Consider the following 22,827-nt stretch of genomic DNA (forward strand, 5'->3'; position numbering starts at 1 on the left):
GACAAAGGAACAGCTGGGTTGGGGAGGAATTGTTAAAGCAGGAACAGAGAAAAGACTGGGGAAAGCCTAATGTGTACCAGATAAGTTATCAGCTATAGAAGGAATGGCTTCCTTCCGTAATAATTATTTGCAAATCAGTTCACAGTTCTGGATGCTGTGGTGTCTGGATACTATAGTACAGACAGAGCTGCTTCTGTCAGGCCTGAGACGCTGCACAGACAGGAAACCAGGCGCAAACCCTGCCTGAGAGAAGGTAAGCTGCTTGTTCGGAGAAGCCAAGTGAATGCAGCAGACAAAGAGGAGGTGGGGGAGAAGTGATCGCAAGCCCAGGCCTTCCTGCAGGTGTGCACAGTGGGTCGGGCTGGAGTCCCAGGCTGTAAAATACCGTATGCTGGAGCGTTACTAATCTGAGCGCCTGGGGACTGAGCCACCACTGGCTGGGGAGGGAGATCGCCACCTCGAACACATCGTCCTTGGCTGTACTGTGCAAGTGCTTCCCTAAGAAGACAAAGCACAAGACAGAAGAAATGCTAATGCACAGGGTGCTGGAAGTGCCTTGGTAACGGCAGCAGGGCATCTCGGCAGCGGCAAATTGGTGCTGAGCCTGGTTCCTCTTGGGAACTGGGAGCCCCGAAGTGGGGAGGCTCCCAGCAAAGCACAGCTGCGCTCGCAGGAGCTCTTAGAAGTCTCCGCCGGCCACTTTCCCCAGTTCTTATCAGCATGCCGTTAATCTTTGGCATCGCAACAGGAGTTGGTACCTTCAGTTCCAAGTGCAAGGTGCATGTCTTTGACCTTGCCATTTCCGCCATAAACACCCAGCAAGGTGTACACTGTAGATGTGTAAGTGTAATGGCACCCTTCCGCGGGCACCCTTCTGTGTGAGCTTTGCCCCTGGGGTGAGAGCAACACCTGGCTAGCAGGGCATTGCTGTAGGCGCAGCAGATAACTGCGGATCGTGGGAGAAGAGGAGGACTCAATGGAGAATGGACTATTGGCCTTTTAGATAGGTTCCAAGGTAGGCACTGGTGTGAATTTGCTCCCGATGTGTGAAGTACAGCCACGTGAACATTAATTCCGGAATATTCAGATTTCCCTTTTCTTCACTTGTCCTGGGAATCCCCAATTTAGTGCCTGTGACCGGTTTCACTTACTTGTACTGAAGATGAGTTTGCCCCTCTCCCTGCACAGGGACCTGCTTGGCCACAAAACAAACAAAGCAGATAGTGCCAGTACACTTTGCCCTTTCAGAAATGCTTAAGACAACACAACTGAGTAGGCAGTTAAAGGAGGAGCTTGGCCATGGGAGAAAAGGGATGGTAGTGCAAGATCCATTAGCAGCGGACAGGTGGCGGTCCTGAAGAGCAGGAGGGTTCAGGTGACCTGGGGAATGTTGGTGGGCTGGGGCATGTGGCAGAGATTGCTCCACAGCTCACTGAAGCTGATGGAAGTCATCTTCAAGGGTTTGTGGGCATCCCCTTGTTGAGATGCAGGGGCAATGGAGAGTATGAGACACACGGGCTTTTCATTTGCTGTTTTCATCCATGCACAGGAGTCACATAAACCTATTATTTTGAAGGCATTTTCCATGCTGCAGCTATCTTCCTTGACCTCTAAAAGATCTGGCTGATCCTGATCTTAAGATGAAAGATTGCCACCTCACAGGCCATGAACACCCGTCCGTGAGATTAGGCTCTGAATTATTAATACAATCAATGACTACCTCTTTTCATCCTAGAAGAGGCATAAAGGAAAGCTACGGGGGCCCTGAAAGGGAGGGAGGGGGAATTCTCAAGCAAGGGGGAAGAAGTCACCAGTGGAAACTGGTTTTCTTTGGGTGGAAACGCCTCCTGTGTCTGTTTTATTTTGGAGGCAGGAACAATGGCACCATTCAGGAGGTGATGACCCAGCTGCGTTGGTAGGGCTGATGGTGGCACTGAGAAACCCCCTGTGGGGACCGTGTGTCTGTGGAAGGACATCCTTCCTTCCAGCCCCTTTCCTGTGTTCAGTGCCTCATGGGCTAAACCAAAATGGGGTCCCCCAAGAGCCTAAACTGCAGCGGTAAAGCATCTGCAACCATTGAGGAGAGGAAGGGCCTGGGCACAGAAAGAGGTGTTCATCCTTCCAGTGCCACAAAGCTACCAACATCTACACTGTGTTACCCACGCAAGGAGGTGAGGCGTGACCTGCAGGCAGATGATGGAGCCTGGGATTTGTGGGGTGCATTTAGCTCTGTGTGGGGTTTCTCCACCATGGGGAGGGCGTGGATGTCTCCAGACTGGAGCCTGGCAGTGAACCACCGTGGGATGGACTGCCAGGCTGCACATTTGCTGCCTGGAGCGAGGCAAGCCTTTCCTTTCCCCTCTCCCCTGTGAATGCTGTGGTGCGTAGGTACTGTCAACATGTGCTGTTGGTTCTCTGTTCTGATCTGTTTTCCTTGGCTTGGGCCTGACCTACCTATGTGGGACATTTCAGTGGATTTGGTTCCTCTCTGTTCCTTTCCCTGTTGCATTTGGGAGGAAGGTACTATGGCCCCATCCTGATCAAGGACCAGGGAAAAGGCACAATTCCCTGATTCTGAGCCCCATGTAGAAAATGAAGCCAACTGGAAACCAAAAATAAAATGCTGTCTTAATTTCATTTTTCAAGAGGCTAAAAAAAAAAGCTATTGTGCTAAAGAGCTGTTCTTTCTGGGTAGATAATGCAAAGCATTGCTTCAGAGCTGGCCAACATGTCTGAGAAACTTTTTTTTTCCTCATTTTCATTAAAGTTCATATCAACATTGCAAATAAGATAAGAAAAGAAGTGTACAGTTACAATTATGTAGCGCTTTGTGATCACAAACAGATTCTGTAATCCCTACTCAGGGGGTTTTTAAGAGCTGAATTTAGCTTATTTCGGAGCATAAAGTTGAGCTCAGCCAAGACTGCTCTCCTACTCTGTGTGATCCTCATCTGCGCTCTGGTCACACGAGAGACCCGTGGCAAGCCAGGCTGCACAGCCAAGCAAAATCTCACAGATGCATCAGCTGCCCTGGCTGGGGACCAAGCCTCCTTTTTTTCCTATGCAGCATTTATTAATATTCTTCTATCTATAACTTTTAAATTGATGCTTGCTCTAAGCATCAAAAACCCAATATCGGTTCAACTGCAGCCTGAGCAGTAAATGCACAGCATGGCTACTGAGAAACACCAGAAGTCCTTTCTCTTGCCAGGTATTGCTAGAGAAAAATACTTAAGCCTTAGTTCAACAGAGAATTTATAATTCTGCCACACCAGTTCACCACTACTGAAAAGCTGCATGTGGGCACATCACACGTCTGCCAGAGTCCCTGTTGAAAAATGTGACAATCCAGCAAAGATACCATGGAAAAGGCTGTTGAGCTTCACATCTCTGGGTACGAATCTATCAGCGGCTGCAGCCTCGCCATGGCTAAGAGTGAGCACCCCCTCCCTCACCCGTGCTTCTAAACCATCTGACCTCAAGGTATTTGCAGCAGGCATGGGAGTAATCCCTCGGGTTCACCGTGGCCATCCTGTGTTTAAATTTAGGCAGGAGTTGAAATACCTGGCTGAGTGGGGGCCTAAGCGTAACATTTATAGTATAGCAGCCCTGTCAGTTAAATGGACTCAATGGAGCGATGTAATCCACAGGAAACATTAAATTCAGTGCCAGGCTTTGCACAGATAAAGCTATAGAGACAGAGAGATGGACAGGAGTCAAGTGCATCTGGGCTTCTGGGGAGCAACCCCAGCTGCTCATGGCTCCTGCTGTCATTCCTCGTCTTTACATCACAAGATGGAAAGAGCAAAGGATATAAGGTCAGTAGCAAGAGGATGCCCCCTCAGCGAGAATAGTCCCTCGCTGTGGTACAGAGCTCTACCTCCATTTCCAGGCAGCTGTTAGATCAGAGAAACATTTTTATATCATTAGATCTCCTAGAGCAATCTGCAAAGAGTAGCTTGGGGAGGCATTTTGTTTTTATGTGAATTTAGGTTGCAGTTTGCAAAAGTGCTTCGCTCCTAAAATGCTGATTAGGTTTCCTGCAGAGACTGGTGCTTTAGAGGCAAGTCTGGCTAGCAGGTCCATAAAATGTCACCTGCCAAGCAGTTTGGAGAACCTAAGCCTCCCTAGATAATTCAGTCCCATTAGGTGCCTCATGCAAGACACCAGCCTGTGTAGTCTTCAGTTCAGAAGGCTACATCTGAAAGGAGAGTGTTGGGGAAAAATTATATTCAACTGGAAAATTCAGTCAAGAATTTGGGTGTTGTTCTGGAGAGATGGTGTTAAGTTCAGTCTCAGTCACTTCCAGAGTTGGTGACAAATCTAAAAATAAAGAGTAATGGAGGTTGGAGCTCCAAAAAGCAAAGCAGCTCCATTGACGAGTCCAGTGCCAGCAACATGGCGTGAAGATGCTGAAGAAGCATTAAACAGAAGGCATCTAAGACTCTACTCCTCCAAAGCAGCAGTTTTTAGGCTGTGTGCAGCCCACCCGGGCAGAGAGGTTAGCGCAGCATCCCCATCCCCGCCAGCCCAGCACACAGCCCCACCACGCACAGCTGCGATGGCCCCCTCCCCGGGACCAGCCACCCTCTCCGCGCTGTTGCCAGTGGCTCGCTACCGCTCGCTGCGCCGCTCCAGCTCCTCCTTGCTAGGGGAATACAAATTGGGCAGCACTGAAGCATATGGAGGGGAAGAATGCTCAGCTGTGAATTTCGGGGACGGGTATTATACAAAGCCAGCCACCAGCACATCACCTTTTCAAAGGCTTCAAATCCGCTACAAATTGCTTGTGAATGACAATGGGAATTTCTCACCCTTCACAAAGCCCCCCATATTAGCATCTTTATTGGAATAAACTAGCTAATTTCTCCAGTTGGAAGGCTGATCTGGAGAATCCCTAATTCCAATTAGATGGATATTCATCAGCACCCTGATGCTTACGGGGCAGCAAGGAAGGCTGCCGTCTGCTTTGGCGAGTGGCTCGCCACCTGCCCACGTCCGGATCAGAGACAAAGAGAAGGGGAGCACTCGGTCCCCGGGGCCAGCAGAAAAGCAGGACGTCACAGGGACCAAAGGGTCCTTTTAATCCTCAGTTTGTTCTTTGTGGCGTTTGGTAATTCCCAGGCACAGGGTGGGGAAGCTGAACCTGTGCTTACAGGAATAATGATAAATCTATGCCCTTTGCTATCATTCAGGTCTCTGTATGAAAAATATACCTACGGCTAAGCCAGGCTGACTGGCTGCAGCTGGACTGAAACACACATGGAATAGAAGGAGTTATAGTCTGTCTGTCTATCCATCCTGAGCAACTGTATGGCAGTTTGTCATTAGGTTCAGCATTTATCTTGTAAAATGGTTAATGGGATTTCTCAAACCAAGGGCTGATGCCTTGCAGTTGACAGTGTTGCAAAGATGAAATGTCTTCTTTTTTGCTAGTGATAAATTCCATACAGAAAAAGGAAAAAAGAAGAGAAAAGGCAAACTCCATAAATACAAATATCCCAAATCTAAAACCTGATGATCGTGCAGGTAAACAGAGCTCATTTCTCATTATGGATTGAAAATGTGAAGATGTGGAAGGGTGTCGTGGTTTTAGCTGGGATAGAGTTAATTTTCTTCACTGTAGCTGGTATATTTTCATACTAAATCCAAAGCACAGCACTATACCAGCTACAGTGAGGAAAATTAACTCTATCCCAGCTAAAACCATGACAAAGGGCTTTTCTTAGAGGTATGCTCCCTGGAACAGCATTTGTTTGGGCATTCATGGTGTGGCATGGGCCTGGCCTGTAGCTGGGATGGCTCAGGACTGTCCCAGGACCCTCCCCACAAATAACCCTGAGCTATAGCCCCGGTACCAGCCATGCTGTAGTAACTGCAGGGTTATCAGAGGGAGCAAGGAGAATGGGCAAGGTGCCTTCTTCCCTATAGCAGGTATCATTAATCTCTGATCTGTTTGGCCAGAAGTGTCTCAGGTCAGTTGGATTCAGTGGATCTGACTGTCAGCAGGACAATATTTCCCCTTTGTTTTGATGTTAAACTCTTGGATTTAACCCATGGAGCATGGTAGTCCAGGAGCACTGAAGTCTCCATGGTGTCACTCGGGGGGGACAGATCCTTTGGATTTTATTCTCTTGCAAGGTCAAACTCAGTAGAGGAATTCTGAAAATGTCTCATCTCTGTGCAGAACAAACACAGCCCGAAGGCAGAGCGGGGCTAGTTTTGACATCGTCTGTCTAATGATCAGAACAGCAAAAGCCGCCTCTGATGTGCGGCATTTGAGGCAAAGCTGGCGACTTCAGAGTCGTTACAAATGCTCCCTGTGTGCTGTGGACCAGGCAAAGCAGCAAGCCCATGTCAGGTTGCTGTCTCCATGATTCCCCCGTCGATAAATAGTGGCTCAGCCTCTCCCGTGGTGTTGCCTGAGAGCAGCTCTTTGCCTTTCGTGCACAGCACCAACTGCCCAGCGTGACAAGCCCGTTCCTGATCCCCCTCCCGCCTCCTCCGGGGGTTAATGGAAACAGGAGATGGGCTGCTGAAATGCCAGTAAACAAGGCTCAGCTGCTGGTGGGGGAAGAGGGTCAAAGGACAAAAATGAGGACAAGTCTGTACGCAGCCCCGGCGGCTGCTGCTGCCACCTGCCCCAGCCCCAGGATGGAAATTGCTGCTTGACTCTCCCTTCCTCCCATTGAAGGTGTCACCCTTTCTCTAAACTGTGCTTATTTGGGCTAAAAAATGATTCACTGTATTTGTTAGAGGGTTTCTTCTCCCGCAGAGTAGTGGCTCATGAAGTTCTTACGAATGTGAGTTGTCTCCTGGGTTTTTTTCTGAGACAGAGGCACAAGGGTTCCTGCTGAGGAGGGAATTTGACCCATCACGTGCGGAGCAGTGTGCGTTTGCTGTCCATCACCCAAACTGCCAGGCCACCTTCCTGCCCGGTGCGCCACTCATTGCACAGGCAGCTCGTGGAGCCTGAACCTTGGTGCCGCATGCTTTGCGATCACGAATGAGCCCTGCTATGGACTTATTTATGATGGATAAATTATATTGGAGAATTGCTTCACCAACCACTGACAGGCAGCCGCTCCTGGGGTGGGACGTGTGAGCCCTGGTAAGACTGTAGGCTTTCCTGTCCCTTGCAAGTGCTGCTATCCCAAGTATCAACCATCTTTCAGCAGTGCTCTGGTGGTGGGATTAACGTGCATTAGGAGTTTTTGTTCTCATCTCTCCTAGGGAGGATCAAATGCAACGAAATATCTCATTTTGCTGGTTGCTTTTTGAAAAATGCATGGTATGTGTTAATGTTAGAAAGGCAAGGTCAAAGGAACAGGACCATAGGACACAGGTTTGGAAAAACCCTTTTAGGACATAGAGTTTGGTCCATGTTATTATACCCCTGTTTGCTCTGTTTTAAAAGTAGTGCAGTTGTTTACCCTCGGCACATGTGCTGTAAGGCTGTTCCTGGATCACAACTGTTTTCTGTGAAGAAATGTGGAAGAAAAGCTGTGTCTTTTGTGTCACTTGTCCTTCAACAAAAGACCAAACCCTGCACCATCTCAGCGCGAGCTTCTCCTGCACCCACAGGCATCATCCTTCCTGGGGAGGTTTCCACTCTACCCAAGGAACATGAGGTGTTGCTGATATTTATCCCATAGTTTTACGTTGGCCATTTAGGCTGGAGGAACATGAACTTGAGTTTAAGCAGTGCTTCAGCAGAAATCAGCACTGAATGGAGACCAACGTTTGTAGGAGACAACCATGGGATGATTTAGGAAGGATGTTGAGATTATCAGATCCAGCTGAAAGGAGCATCGGCACGGGCAAGTTTAAACACCAAAAGCCGTTTAACCAGCATGAATATATGAAGTACATTGCCACTGGCATCAGACGCAGCTGTTAACTAAGCCCTTTGATGGACAAAGGGTCCCATGTGTCACCTCTACCAACTACCTCCTGCACAACTGGATTCCCACCGATCTGTGATCCAGTTCTCTTATGAGGCTGATGGCCCCAGCCTGTCCCACTCGAGCTCAGAGTCATCTCAGCCTGCAGCTGTTCCTCATGTGGAGGCAGAAGTGGTTTTAGGTGAACTGCTTGGGGATAATTTATGCTATGGTTCTTCTAGTTTGGTAAATATGGTATGGAGAGCTCTGGAGAAGTGTGTTTGTAATGGTGCCTCGCATATTGCTTTTCTTGGCTTTTCCCTCCTCAGATTCATCCTTCTTCCTGGATTGCAGTAGTGCTGGCGTGGATCGGTGTCCAAAGAGTATTGCACCTTCCTTCAAGCAGATGTGACACTTAACAGTGACTAGGGGTAACCACTGAGTGGACCTGGGTCATGCACCTGCCATATGGCTTGAAGTGAATCCCACCCTGAATGGTGCAAATGGGAGGGTTATAAACCCTTTCAGGAAACAGATTTACAAAGACAGGAGTTGTTTTACAAGCAGTGGAATAGAATTAGTAGTAGCAATGGCAGAAACATTTTTTTTTTTTTTGTGGTGAAGGAAACACTGTGTAGACAATGCCAATACATCTCAACCGGCTTCCTGCAAGACTCTTCTGAGCAGTTTGTTTCACTTTGGCTGTTGGCACCATCTCCCAGACATATTCTGTTCGCTAGTGATTTTAGCTGAGTTTTCAAAAGCTAGGCCTCCAAACTCAGTGTTGTTGCTGAATCAGAGGTAGATTTGCCAGAAATGCCTGGACTCAAACCTGACTGTGAGCTCTCTCCAAACTGTCCTGGACCAGAGCTGATGTCCCACCCAAGTCAGCAACCATAGATGGAATGAGGATGGCAATAGATGAAGCGCCTCAGTGGTATTGGATGGTGTCTTGGCTGCCAGGCTGGGGTGGGAAGGCACAGTTTATGTTTTATGAGGAATGACACTTCTCTCCCCATGGCCTGAGTGTTGTTGGCTCCAGCTCCCTCATGCTGAAAGTTTTAAAGGTCTGACTGCATACTGGATACCTGACAGGCACCCTTCGGCATGGACATTGGGCAGACCCTTTTCCAGCACTTCCTATAACAGTGATGCACTTCGTATGTCTTTTATGCTCTTCATGCCCACAGAGCCCCAGCTACGCTGTGAGATTAAAATTAACCGCAGTGGACAGTTCCAGGGGGGACGTGATCTGGAATTGGGGCAACCCAGCAAACTGTCCAGAGCCTTAGGGGGTGAAATGAAGGAGCTAAAATGAGAGGCTGGTATTGTGGGGATGGAGTACAATCCCCCCAAACCCCTGAAGGCAGATGGGGCAATGAAGGGAAACTACTCGCACCAGCATTTGTCAGGATGCTGTGATTAGCAGCCGTGACTCTGCTTATGGGGGGTTTCCATTCACAAAGATAATAACACACTGGCAGGAGGGAGCAGGGAACCAAAAGCTGGGTTTTTCGACTGTTAATTATCAAGGTCACATTGCATTTATGTTGTATTTTCCTGCTGTTGTGTTTTAATGTCATTATGGTTGTGTTTGTTAGGATATAGCTGCTGTGAGCACGGATGAGTACTGAGAGAATTCCCCCTGCAGAACACGTTCTTCTTCCAAACAGGCAGTTCATACGTTGCTTGTTCATAACAGCGTATTTCTGGAAGACAAGCAATTTTCTTCCCTTTAAAAGGACTTGGGGAAAAAGGACCATCATTTCCAGGCAGAATTTTTTCTGAGGAGGATATTTTTGTGCCTGGCTAAGGAGAGACACAAAAAGGTCAAAGAAAATTAAAATCACATGCTCAGAACTTTTCAGGGCAGGTGTTTTTCCTAAGCCAAAATTCAGTCTTCGGAGGGTGTATCCCAGGATTTATGCTCCTCCTAACATATCACCTGTTGCACTAGTACTGCAGGGTGAATGATTTCATAACCCTAGGCAGCTTGGTTTCCCTGGACCCAACTCAATAATTTTGCTTTAAACTCACTGCAATTTTTGCAGCTAGAACGAAGGCTCAGACAAGCACTCCGGTCTGGCTGCTCATCACTGCATTTCACTTGGCATGTAGGCTACGGATGAGGAATGCACAGAATTTCCTTTTCCACCCCATCAGATCCTCTGTCTTGAGCCTGGCCCAGCCCCAAGAGCACAACGGATGCAGCTGGAGAAGGGCAGGTCCAATCTTGCTGCTAAGCTCCAGTGACACTTAACCTCCTCTGCTGCGTGATCAGCCAGCAGCTGGAGGTGGATGCTAATAAGTGGCTGAGCATCAGCTGTTGCCTGTTGAAATGGGTCATTTGTGAAGGAAAAGGAGTTTATTTCCCAGGCTGGAGGAGGTGATGGAGGCTAGGGCTCTTATGGGAGAAGAAGGAGGCGGTCTTGAATCTGAATGAAGGTGATTTCCTGATGTTGCTTCTTGATTTCTCCATTGGTGCTGGTCTACTTGAGCAGGTAATGGGACTGTAGGCTTTCCCTCTGCCTGCTAAAGATTGCTGCCAGCAGTCTTGTCCCACTGTGAAAACTGACTGCAACTAATTGTAATTTCTTAGTGTCAGCAGTAGGTGGGAATCAATAGGGAGCTTTGAGCTATCAAATAATGAGACCAGTTAATCCCTTGTGTTGCTCCGGGAAAGGCGTTAGGGAGGAACGTTAGCTCTTTGGGGCAAGCTGTCTTCTCAGTGACACCTATGCTCTCTGAGACAACGAGGCTTTCCCACAGGTCTGTTAGCTTGGCCTTGGTTGCAATGGGAGCTGTAAACACAGGATCAAATTCTGTCTTATCTCATCCCTAGAAATTATTTTTCTTGGCCTGGAATGGAACACTAACTGGCTTCTTTCCTAAAGCAGCTGTACAGCAAAGATGGGGTTGAATGAATGTCTTTCCCTTGAGCTTAGGAACAGCTCAAGATGGGTAGAAAACTGCTATTGCATCACTAATACAGTAATAACTATAATTCACACCATGTACAAGGATACCAGAGTCTGATTGTTAACAGTGGTGGCCGTACTGGTCAAAGCTATCTCTATTGCATCAAGAAAACAAGGTTTATCCCAAGGATGCTGCTGAGAAATAAAGAAGAGGGTTTGGGGTTGGTTGTTGTTTTTTTTTGTTTGGTTGGTTGGGTTCTTTTTGTGGAATCAGCCCAGCAAGCAGTGTATAAATGGCTGGAAGAAAGTCAGATTTCTAAAAGGCATCAAAGAATACTCCTCTTGCTCCCCAGATTATAGATTTCCTTTATTGGAAGAACAGTGCCTGGAAAACAGCCTGTAATGAAATTTGCTGTTTAATTAGTCTTCATTTTATTTATCTCTTTAATTTTGCTGGAATAGTAGATTACTCAGGTTGAGGGAATTTCCTTTTTTTTTTCTTCTGCGTATTTCCTTATCTTAAAATTTTTAGGACTATCAAGCGTTTTCCTCTGATTCTGCTAGGAGTTCTTAGCTGTGTAGAGGCAGGTTTGCCTAATAATGTTTATTAACATAATCAAAATATTAACAAAGAAGTCTTTTAAACAAAGTGCTGGCTAGGCACTGGAATGAAATAACTGTTAACAAAACCTATGAGTTTAAACTAGAAAGGAACTTTCTTCAATCACTCAGCTTTGTGTTCTAATGGTGTCATGATTTTGCTATTCAGTAACCATATAGAGCTCAATTCTCACTTGCATTTTTCACATCAAAAAAAATCAAAGAGAAATCAAAAGTAATTTCTGTAGAGAAGTTTTTCAGGCTTTTCTCTCCAGCATACATGAATCTAATCTTAATTCTACATATTGCTGTCTTCGGCCTCTTGGCCAACTATGTTGGGTTGCATTTAGTTTAACCCAAAGCAATCATCAGGTCATAGCAACTCTGGAAACAATTTTGGTTTTTTTTTAAACTGAACTATTTTGTTCTTATTTCTTCCCCCCAGTTGCTATAAAGCAAAAGGCTTCAGTTGTCTTTCCTCCAGAGAGATCAGCAGCCGCATGCAGAACAAGTGCTGTGCTAATGAAATCCTGCCTTGGTTTAATCTAAGCAGGGATTTCAGTTAAAGTGTGTTTCTTCAGTGTCTCCCCAGCACAGAAGTGCCCTGGGGATGGCTCAGGCTATGGGACAGTCCTGGAGAGAGTGAGTCTGGGGGCTGAACCCAAGTGGTGGTATGCCGGTGCCGTCCCCAGCTCCTGATGCTTTGCTGGCTGTGATGGGGATAGAGCAGATGGGAAAACATATCTCTGGTCTCTTCTGTATAAGCAAGAATAGCTTTGTAATGTGGACAGCCACCGCAATGATACCTTGTCACCCTGTCCCCATGCTGAGGTTGGTGAGCAGGTGATGGCAGGGAGGAAGGGTGCTGTTCTGCTAGGGCTGCCGTCCTGCTGCTTGGCAGAGCATCCCGGGACCCCGAGCAGCTTGTGCGGGTTGTGCATGCTGTACCGTCTCATCTGCAGCAGGCAGGTAAAAGCACACCCCACCTTACCGGTGTATGGTGTGGGAAGTTCCCTCCCAGACTCTGAAGCATATTACAGTGATGCAGGATGTACAAAATGGACAGCATTTGAAGTGTTTCCTTATAGGATAATCAGAGGAAGTCATTGTATTAAATATCCATTTGTGTCATTAGCCTTTTATTTGGTGCTTTGTCCAGACATCCTGTTTGCTTCCCCTTTGAAGTAATGAATATATTTCCTGTGAGCCGGGTCCGATCCAAAGCTCCCGTGCAAAATCGAGGCACAGAGCTGAGATCAGGTGTGTGCGTGAGGAGTTTTGGGATAAATCTAGACCAGTGTTTATTGGTTGCCCTTAAAACCACAATCCTTGGGCTACCCTGTCCAGAGGAGGTTATAGCTGTCGGCTTCCCACGGTACAGGGAAGAAATTTCTGGTGTTTGAGACCTCGCACTGCTGTGGTGGGACAATACAGCAATATCATTATGTCGTCCTGGCTGGTTCAGAGGTCTGGTCCAGCTCCCAGGCTGCAAAGAGCAAATGCTGAACCATAATTCCTTCTATTAGGGGGTATCGGGTGTGAAGATTTGGGACCTCTTCGTCTTTAAACATGGAAAGTGGCAAAGCTGCTCCACATCCCTTTTTCTTCCTCCTGCCAGTTCCCACTGAGAAAGCTCCCACTGCCTTTCATGCAGGATCAGTGTCCAGCTACTTATTTGCAATAATTGCTTCATATTTGCTACCTTAGTCATCCTTAGGGGTTGAACCCTAGATGTCCACAACTAGCAGGAAAAGATGGTGTCTCTAAATCTGCGTCTGGGAAAAGAGATGGAGGCTTTGTGTATAGGGCCTGGAGGTGGGGCCAGGACGTACGCGAAAGGATGGATTATAATTGCATCCAAGGTACATATTAAATCCCATGAGTAAGTGGGATCCTGCCCCAAGAAACAGCTGGAAGAACTGTATAACCCCTTCAAATGCCTCTTCGCCCTCGACTGTGGTGGGGACACCAAGGCGGGGGCGGGTAACCAACTATTTGTGTCTATCAAACAAGTGCTAGCCTCTTTTTCTGCCAGGTTGGGAAGGGTTAATCAGGGAAGCAAAGCCCCTAAGGACTGGGACTGTTGTTTCATGCAGATTGGCTTGTTCTTGTTTCTTCTATTGATCGCAATCACTCAGAGCTGTGCCTGTAACAAACTGCCTTAAATCACTGCAATCATAATAAGCACACCTTGGTAAATAATGCATGAGATGTCCGTAAGCCTATATTCATTAGAAGGAAGGTGCATACAGAGTGTGGTAATCATCTGGGCTTGAGCGGGGGCTTGGCCGGTTGCATTGGGATGCAGTAGCTGCTAGGGATCAGCCCTGAACTGAGCTGGGTTTCAGGCAGGCTCCTCAGCCCCTCAAGATGTTGGAAATATAGACAGGCTCCTCTTCATGTTCATGAATTTTGCACGAGATGTTTAAAATGCCTCCAAGGTTCACAGCATAATACAGGTTAGGCGGAAGTGGGCCTGTGGCAAGTCTCCAAACAGCATAATAGCAAGGCATCGCAATTAATAGTGTTTAATATATCTTAATGACAACAAAACACATAGAGGGTAACAAGTTTTGCTGTGACAGCCTCATAGCCAAGTTAATGGTCTGGATATTAGAAGCCTTTGTTTTAAAATGCAAATTAAAAATGCTTAGTTTTCCATTTGTTTTGAGGAGCAGAGTGGTGTTAAAGTGTGGAGCTTCTTTAAGGCAGCTTTGTCTGCTCAGGTGGGGGGGGGGTGGTGTAGTCCTTGGCCAGACACCACAGCAGGGCAGGCTCAGGTGCTGTAGCCTTCATTAGAAGGTTCCCAGGGCAAACTACTGCCTAACTAATTTTCCCTGCAATTTTCACCTCCCTTTCATCCTAGGGAGATGACTCTTTTTTTTTTTTTTTTTTTGTTAAATAACAGTCATAAGGGCAGTTTGGCTTTTGTATGGTTAGAAGAAATGGGAAGTAGAGGCAGAAACATTCCTGGTTATATTGGACAGCTGTGGATGGTGATGGGTCATTTCACTCCATTATGGTTCTGGCAAGTGATTATTAAAGGGTGTGTGAGGGCATCGTTTCTCAGCAATGACTTCATTTGGCTGTCTAAGCAAACAGCCGTTCCTCACCAGGTGCAAGGGCCTTGTATTTGTTTTTTTCCTCCATGAAGGGAAAAGAAATACCTAAAGTGAAAATACAATCCACTGGTGCTATCTGCTTGACAGCTGTGGTGGTGTCTGCCTCCTGCAAAACAGCAGTGATGTGAGCCATGGCAGGGAAAACTCACTCGTCCATGCTCAGGCCCGATGGGGTGCCTTCATGGCCAGATGAGTGGGTTCAAATGCCTGGACCCCCAAACTCACAGACCTTCTCTTTATGCCAGTCGGCTCTAGGTTGTCTGTATCCAACATGCAGGTCTGCTGAGTAGTACCCACAGTGGGTTGAGTGAGTAAGGTCTGAGCTTGTGCGGGACATGAAGGTCTTGTAGGAGCAGTTGCTAAGCCCTTGGAGGTATGTGCTGAGAGAGGGCTAAACCTCTGGTGTGCTTGATCTGTCTGAGATTGACTGACTCCTCCTAAAACACAAGTGTGGGAACTGATTTTGTGGATGGTGGCTGAGTTTGGCCTTGAGAATAGGCCAAGAGGCAAACCTGGCTGCTGACACAATTAGGCAGCCCACTTCTAGCTGTCCTCCTGCACCCCGTCCTTCACTGGGGCAGCTACCTGCATCCGAATGCTTACCCTCGCCATGCATCAAACCTCAGTGACCCTGCTTTCCTTGAAGTCAGGAAGCAGAAAACTTGGAAGTGCTGGGAAGTCTGCTGTCCCTGGAAGGAGGTCTCATCTTTGAGGGTACCGGGAGTCAGGTGGTTTAGAAGAGCATCTCGCCTTCACTTCTTTCTGAACAAAACCAGAGCATTTTATAGATGCAAACAATTTAAACTTACTTCAGATCCCTAAGTAGGCCACATCTTAGATAAATTTAAAACCCCAGCTCTGCTGTTGGCAGCCACATCCTAAACTTTCATTAAACAGCTCTACCTTCATCTCTAAAGCTGTATTTTTGTCCCTGATACTCTTCCTGGAAGGCTGTTGCAAAAACTCGCAGCTGGTGGTTACGGTTAAATATAAGGAAGAACAGTAAAACTTTTTCCTCTCTAAAAATACATTTCTGAGTGTCAAGCTCAGTCTTATCTCCAGGAACAGTCTGAAGAGCTTGAGATGATTTTTGGGTCCTGTTTTTTTTTTTTTTTCCAGAATCAATTTTTTCTTCTTTCTAGTGTAATTAAAGAAATAAATCCCCCAGCAGTTCAGCTCCACATAAAGCAGAGCCCCCCAAAGAAAAGTGATGATCCTAGCTATTTTATAGTTAAACTATAATTTTTTTGCGGTGCTCTTATCATCTTCGTCAGTCACAGAAGCAGAATGACAGAGAGAGAAGGGGTCAGTAAATTTTAAGCTGGTCCAGTTAGACTGGAGAAGATGGATCAACTAAACTGGCGGAGAGCAGATAAATAGGGTAATGTTACTCAGCCTGCCTTCACCTTCACACTGCGCTTGCCTTGGATGCTGCTTGCCTTTGCAATGCTCACAAAAAGTGTGGAAATTTGACAAGACTGATAGTTCCAGTGTTACAATGTCCCCTGGAAGTGGAGCCCCAGTAGGGGCATGGGTGCTGGAGCCGAGTGTGGTGTGTAACGCGTCTGTGCTGGCCTGGCTGCTCAGGGAGGCAGCTTTACCCTGCAGATGGTGGTTAGAGCCCATCAGACTCACTTTCTTTGGTAACCTGAGCCAGGATTTGAGCCGAGGCCTCCAAAGGTGAAAGGCTAATATGCTCGCCTCCCTCCCTGCCACTGAGCCCCCTTTGCTTTGTTAAGGCGATGCACTAACTTTGGGAAATCACTCCTGCAACCCATAAATGATGAATGAAATGAGAAAGCCCTGCTCGGTGCACAGGGATAATGTGCTGGCTGCTGGGCTGCTTGTTCTGTGATATTCAGCAAACAGGCTGCATAGAAAGCTCAGCAAGATCCTGGACAAAAGGAGAGGACAATCAACTGAAAAACTCACTGGGTTCAATTATGGTCTGGAATTTAATCCCAGTAGGTTTGGTAGGTTTCCCCCCCAACCATTTGCCCCCCAGGCAAAATCTGTCTTGCAAGTGGGTTTCTCTGAGGTCTCTGGACATCATGCAGAGGTATTAGGCTCATAAAGGGTTTCTTATTCACAGAAAGTCCTGTAGATACCACAGAAGCTTGTACAGATTACTTCTGGGTGAGGCCATAATGCTGGAAGTGAAAGGGGCTGGGATGTTCTTGTGGCTGGGAAATCCAGGCTGCAAAGAAGAGAGGGGTGGTTAAAGCCCATAAATAGTTCTCAACTAATGAAATTGCTGGGTGGGGAAAAGGGGAAAATAGCTCCTTTTTAAAGCAGATGAGGCAAACATGCCTTCGAACATATTTTCTGCTCATAAAACTCAGTCTGGGTTTCTAGGTAACTGGTGGAGATACCCCAGGGAGAAGTTTCTAAGGGTTTCCCACAGTTGCTAGATTTGAATAACCAAATGAAAGTGCTGAATATCAACCTTAACTGGCACAGAGCGTGACTTACCCCATCCCACCTCTCCTGAGATGCACTCGTGTACGAAGCAAACCTGAAAGCCTGGGGGTCCTTCACATTGGGAGACCCGCTGTCAGGATCCAACATTCACCAAGTGTAAGACTAAGAGGGACCATTATTAAATAATCTAGTCTGATCTCCTCACTATCTTTGCGTAAATCCCAGTTTTGCTCTCCATGTCTGATACTAATCCTGGATTCCTGGGGCTGCCCATCCTCCTGCAGAGCCATCTCCCTTAGACGGCTTGTTCACCTGCTGGATGGGGGGGTTCAGAGGCTGATGGGCACTCGTAAGGTACTGATCCTCCTCCAGATCTTGATGTTTACTTTGATTTATTTCTAAACATTTTTATTTCTAAGCAGCTGTTACTTATTGGAGCTCAAATTCTCTGCTGGTCTCAGGCTCACCTTCAGTTCTGCCTGTGCCCTTGCTGTGTTTCGTAATAAGGTAGTGAGTCAAATTAGTTATCAAAGGCACAGAGAGGTTCAGGTGTTGGGATGGATTTTTTTTTTTTCCCTTGCAGGCCATGCTTTGCTTGCCAGGACCAGGCTCTGCCTGCAAACAGTGGGGAGTTAAGCAAGGAAAAGGGCTCCTCCTTCCCTCCGCTGTGAGGGGTGGAACTGGGAGTGAGCAGCGGTCCTATTAAAATTATTTTGAACACTTCTCCCTGACTCTTTGAGATAGTTAGGTTTACCCAAATTATTATTGCACTGGAAATAAGCATTTTGATCCCAGCTAAGCTTTGATGTGAGCAGAGGCATTACAGTGAAATCAATTCGGGCAAACATTTGGTTTATGTGGGGCTTTTTCCATACTGGCTCCCTGTCTTCACTGGGATTCAGACCAGTTAATCCAGCACGTGAATGATTATCTGGTACAGTGCTGCAGTCCAAAACAGCGTAGGGTTTTCATCAGTCTTAAACTGAATCTCAAGTCCTGGGAAGCCTTAAATGGCAAAGCGGGCAATCCAGGTGGGTTAAATGCACTAGTGCTGTTTTGTGCACAAGGACAATGTAAATCTATATAACGAACTTTACATGTTAGTTGCTGCTATTAAGAAGCAGCTATAGTGAAAGTAAAGAGTCGGCTGATCATCCCTGCAATACAAGCGGGGCTCAGGATAGAGAAGGTGCAGATACTTTCCCTGTTTGCAGCCAGTGCTGCGGTGAGCAGGCAGGGATGCTGAAGGGGCAACAGCACAGAGATCATTTACTGTCATGATAGAGTTTAATATTACTCGTATGTCCATGTAAACTGGTGGGCACATGCATGAAGGTGCGGGGCAGTGTCTGTGTCCTTCCCACCGCGCAGAAGAAAGCAAGCTGCTGATGTGTGCGGAAAGGATAAGTTCAGAGGAAGGAAACGGTGTGTGCCTGCTTCCAGAGGGACAAACCTGTGCAGGCTGAATACAGCTGTGATGAAATCTGGTGATAAGTGCATTAAAAGGGGGTGTCTTTCTGCAGATGTGAGGTCAGGTGTGACTGTCTGCAAAGGCTGAGAAAACTTAACATCTCAGGATTAATTAACAGAGGCTGCCAATCTCTGCAAACACAAGCTGCTCTTGTGTTTGCAGAGTAAAAGGAGCTGTAAATGAAACACAACAAACTTCAGCTGACAAGTGAAGAAAAGAGATTCCTGTTAATCAAAATCTGGAAAAGACTGTCCAGCAAACTAGTTTCATACCAGTCTTGTCAGGGCTGGGACTAGCCAGTCCCTGTTGCTGGCAGAGATGTTGGGCAATCCCACCAGTTGCTCTTGCCTTTTCAATGTGCCACTTGCTGCAGCTGTTCTCCTGGGTCTTGCTCCCAGCTGTTTTGTCCTGACAGCCAATTTCTGCTTCCTGTCGTGGCTGTCCTTGTCCCTGCTCCCAACCAACCCATCCTACCATGCCAGGCTGGCCTTCATTGTACAGGTTCCCCCTGCAAAGCCCCAGAGTTTGCAGGGTGGTCTGGTGTGACTGAGCCTTTCTCTGACCTCACTCAAGCTGTGGGACACCTGCCCTGTCTCTAGTTTACTGACTCTTGGCATCCCTGAGCATCCCTCTAGCCCAGGCTTGCAGTTTAGTACAAACCCAGATTTCTCTGTTTCCTTGTATTTGCTCCAAAACCAGTTCTAGCTGGGCTCTAACCACTTAGGCTACCTGCATCCTTTTCTAGCTTAACTGATAGTTTGAAGCCCACAGGAGCTGCTAATGTCTGTTCAGGGATTTAGCAGAGGCTGACTTGTGCTGTGAGGAGAGGACTATATGTTCTGTACATCCCTCCTGCCCTGAAGCCATTGTTTTATCTTCAGATCTATTTTATTCCCCTCACTAGACACTCTTTGGGAGGACAGATATAAATTAAAAGCAAATTATGCAACCTGATACCATCAGTCAACAGACACCTATCTCTGCCCACGTACCCTGAATAAATGAAACCACTAGAATATCTGACTACAGACTATGGAAAAGCTGAGGGGCGGTTTGAAGGTCAAAACACTCAGACACTGTATCCATAATGCGTTTGGGCAGATTTTGAATAGTGCTGCCTCAAGCAACTGCCTTTCCCTTCGTGGTCGTGCTTGGAAACGCTGGCAGTTTCAGGTGACAGCTATTGGATCAAAAAGAAGCGATGGCACAAAATTCCCTTCAGAGGAAAGATGGATGATGCACGTTTCTGCTCATGGACCAAGTACCTGATGCAGTCTGGGATCTGCTTCCCATTACAGAGACTATTCTGTCCTGTAGCCGCTGCTGCAGGTGCACAGACCTTTGGAGAGAGCCGACAGCTAGGTGAGGAGGTCTGGATGATGGGGTGCAGGGCACTATTTGTCCCTTGTTGTGGGAAGGGGGTGCACGATGCCACTTTTCTTTGCCTTGACAGCAGGTACGTAACCCTCTGGCCCCCCCAGGAGGTCAGCTCCACCTGTGCTGGAAATCAGAGTTGGCCACATCTCATCTCCAACTACCTTTTGACCACTGAGAGTCCTGGTGTCTCTGGGTCTGTCCAACACCATGCACTCCAGCCAGCCGCCCCCTCCTCCCAGCTGCAGTTCACCAGCGTAAATGCAGCTCCCAGTTACGGCTGTGCTTGCAAAGCTTTAAAAGACTCCAGATGCTGAAACCTGACTTCTTGGGCTGTGCTGCAACCAGGTGGGTGCTGTTTATTGCCCCAAAAGCACTCTTTAATTGCAGGAGCTAGCGAGGCAGTGCTGACTGAAGGGCTCGGCTGCAGGTTCCTGTTTCACTGGAGGAGGCTGAGCATAGCAGTTATTCTCCTCACTTTTTCCCACATGAGGATTTTGTGTCTCGGGGTGAGATACCGGTCTGGCCACTCATTATGAGCTCTCAAAGACTGTGTGAGAGCCCATGTTCTCCCCCTTCCTCTCTGCCTTTTTCTTGCAGGTGGTATGGAGCTAAGCCCACCCTGACGTGAGGGATGCTCCAGCTGGTGTCCATAAGAGACCCCATCTTGTGCTTCTGTTCTGTTCTCTCCAGAACTGAAGAGTTACATTTTCCTCTGAAAACCCCACTGTCCCTCTGGAGAAGGGGGAGACCAGGCCTGTCCTGAAGCTTGAATGCTCTCCTGTGGTGGAGGGTGATGCATAAAATTAAGCAATCGTGGAGGCTAATGGAAGATGACGGTGAGCTCAGGGATTCAGCTTGAGGGTCCTGTGGAGCAGAGCCCTTGGAACAGGTCTCCTTGTGGCAGGGACAGCCTCCTGCATGGTCTGCCCTCCATCGGAACCTGCTAAGCTTCCCTGTTCCTGATTTGGTTGGTTATGCACCAAGAAGCTGTCTTTGTAGATGGCACTGTCTCTGGAGATGGCGTTTCCTTCTTCACGTTTGCTTCTATGGCCATGCAGTAGGAGCAGGAGGATATTTCTTCTGCTTGGTTGAGAAAAGCATCCAAGCTACTGTCTCCTTCATATGGCTGAAGAGTGCTGATGGATTCAGTGGGTAGGAAATGCCCATATCTTCTTTAAATCACCAAATTCTCTTCGCTCAGTGACACCCAGATGCACAGTTACTGCAGTGCTGACTTTGAGGCACCCTCTGTCCAGAGCTCAAACAAACCTGTTGCATTTCAGCTTGGCTGGATAACTTCTCCAGTGACAAGCTCGGCTCACAAATAAGGTTTGAAGGATATTACTGCATTTCCCAAGAGCGCCCAGCTTTTGAAATGCCATTTCCCCTGGTATTAGGAGTTCTGGAAGCTGAAGCCAGCCAGAAGATCGGTATCTTTAACCGTATCGTGAGGACTTCTTTTGGGAAGAGGCATCTGTATAATGAATTGTCATAGGTGCGTGAATGAAGTGTTGAAAATCAGCTGAGGGGCAAAGTGTATGGGGGAGGGTGTGCCTCTGGGTGTGCTGAAAGGAAATGTTATCTCCACGTTGCTCATTAAAAACTTCATTTTAATGTCCTGATTCAGATCCTGTTTATTCCAGTGCAATCAGGAGTAGTTCCCCTGAAGCAAAGCCTGTGCCTGGTGATATGGCAGTACCAGCCAGTGGGGCTGCAGCAGGAGGAATGCGAGAGCAGAGTCAAGCCCCACATCTCAGACTCCTTATTGTTTTAGAGCACACAGCAGTTTTAACTCAACCTCAAGAAAAGCTTCATTTGAAGGAATTTCTCTGTCAATATTGAACATAAGCCCCAGCTGTTGATTCTTTGGTCTACCTGGCTTTGATCGTCAGCTAGTCAGTCCTGGGTCTGCTGCTCTCGAGATCCAGTAATGCTGCTTTGGCAGATTGATGAGGCAGTTCACAAGTAGTCATTCAAATGCTGTTCAAAACCCTCATCTAATAAGCTAGTAGCAGAGCAGCTTCCAGAGCTGTACTCTATTCCAGCAACTCCTTTTGCCAGCTAGAAATTACACTATTTTCCAATTTCATTATTACCTCTGTTTTTTATTATAGCATCATTAGAGTGAGAAAACTGGAAAGGAAGTGGGGATTGTATAATGCAGGAAATAGTGAATTAATACCTCTACCATATGATGGAATGGTGCAGAGCTGTGACAGTGTCAGGAAAACATAGAGCAAATAGAGATTATGCTGGCTGGATGAGGATGAGACTTCTCTTGCTCTGAGGCATATTAGCTTGCAAAAAGAATTATTTCTTGGAAATGCCAGATCTGCGTTTTCTTTTCACATGTACGTGTGCCTGCTTGTGAATAAAGCCATCGCAGGGGTATGGAATATGGGGGAGAACAGCTTTTATAGTACATAGATGGGCTTTAGCACATCGGCAAAAGAAAGCTGATTTATTGCCTGGGAAGTCTTGTCAGGGCGTTTTAAAGGAAGGGGCTACATACGATGATAACAAAGAATTGTCTATTCCTTACCATGTGGTTCTCCAGTGCTAAATCCTGAGAAGTGTTTATTATCTCTTGAGCATTTATAACTACAGCTTCAGTGGGCTGGGGTCTGAATAGGAAAGTGCAGCTCGTGACAACCAGGAATGTGAAGGGGTTTGTCTTTTTTAATCTGAAACAGGGTAGGGAGTGCCAAATAGTGAAAAATGCTCTGGGTTTTTCTTTCTTTTTCTTTTTTTTTTCTTCCCCCCCCCCGCCACTTTTCAAATGACATCTATATTTTCAGGCTCGCTGACCTTACACTGGCATACACAAATCAGACAAATAACCTGTTATTTACTGTGCGCTCTAAAATTTCTGGCAGAGCATGGAGATTTGGTTGTTATAATACTTGGAGGTGGCATTGCTCGCAGTTTCTGTAGATCCTTGGATAAAAGCCTTTGTAAAATGTACCCCTTAAAAACCCATTTTGTTTGTAGTAACACCAGAAAGTAATTAAATAGGGGTATGTATCATTTTTATT

This window comes from Phalacrocorax aristotelis, chromosome 7 (assembly GCF_949628215.1).
Source record: "Phalacrocorax aristotelis chromosome 7, bGulAri2.1, whole genome shotgun sequence".
NCBI lineage: Eukaryota > Metazoa > Chordata > Aves > Suliformes > Phalacrocoracidae > Phalacrocorax > Phalacrocorax aristotelis.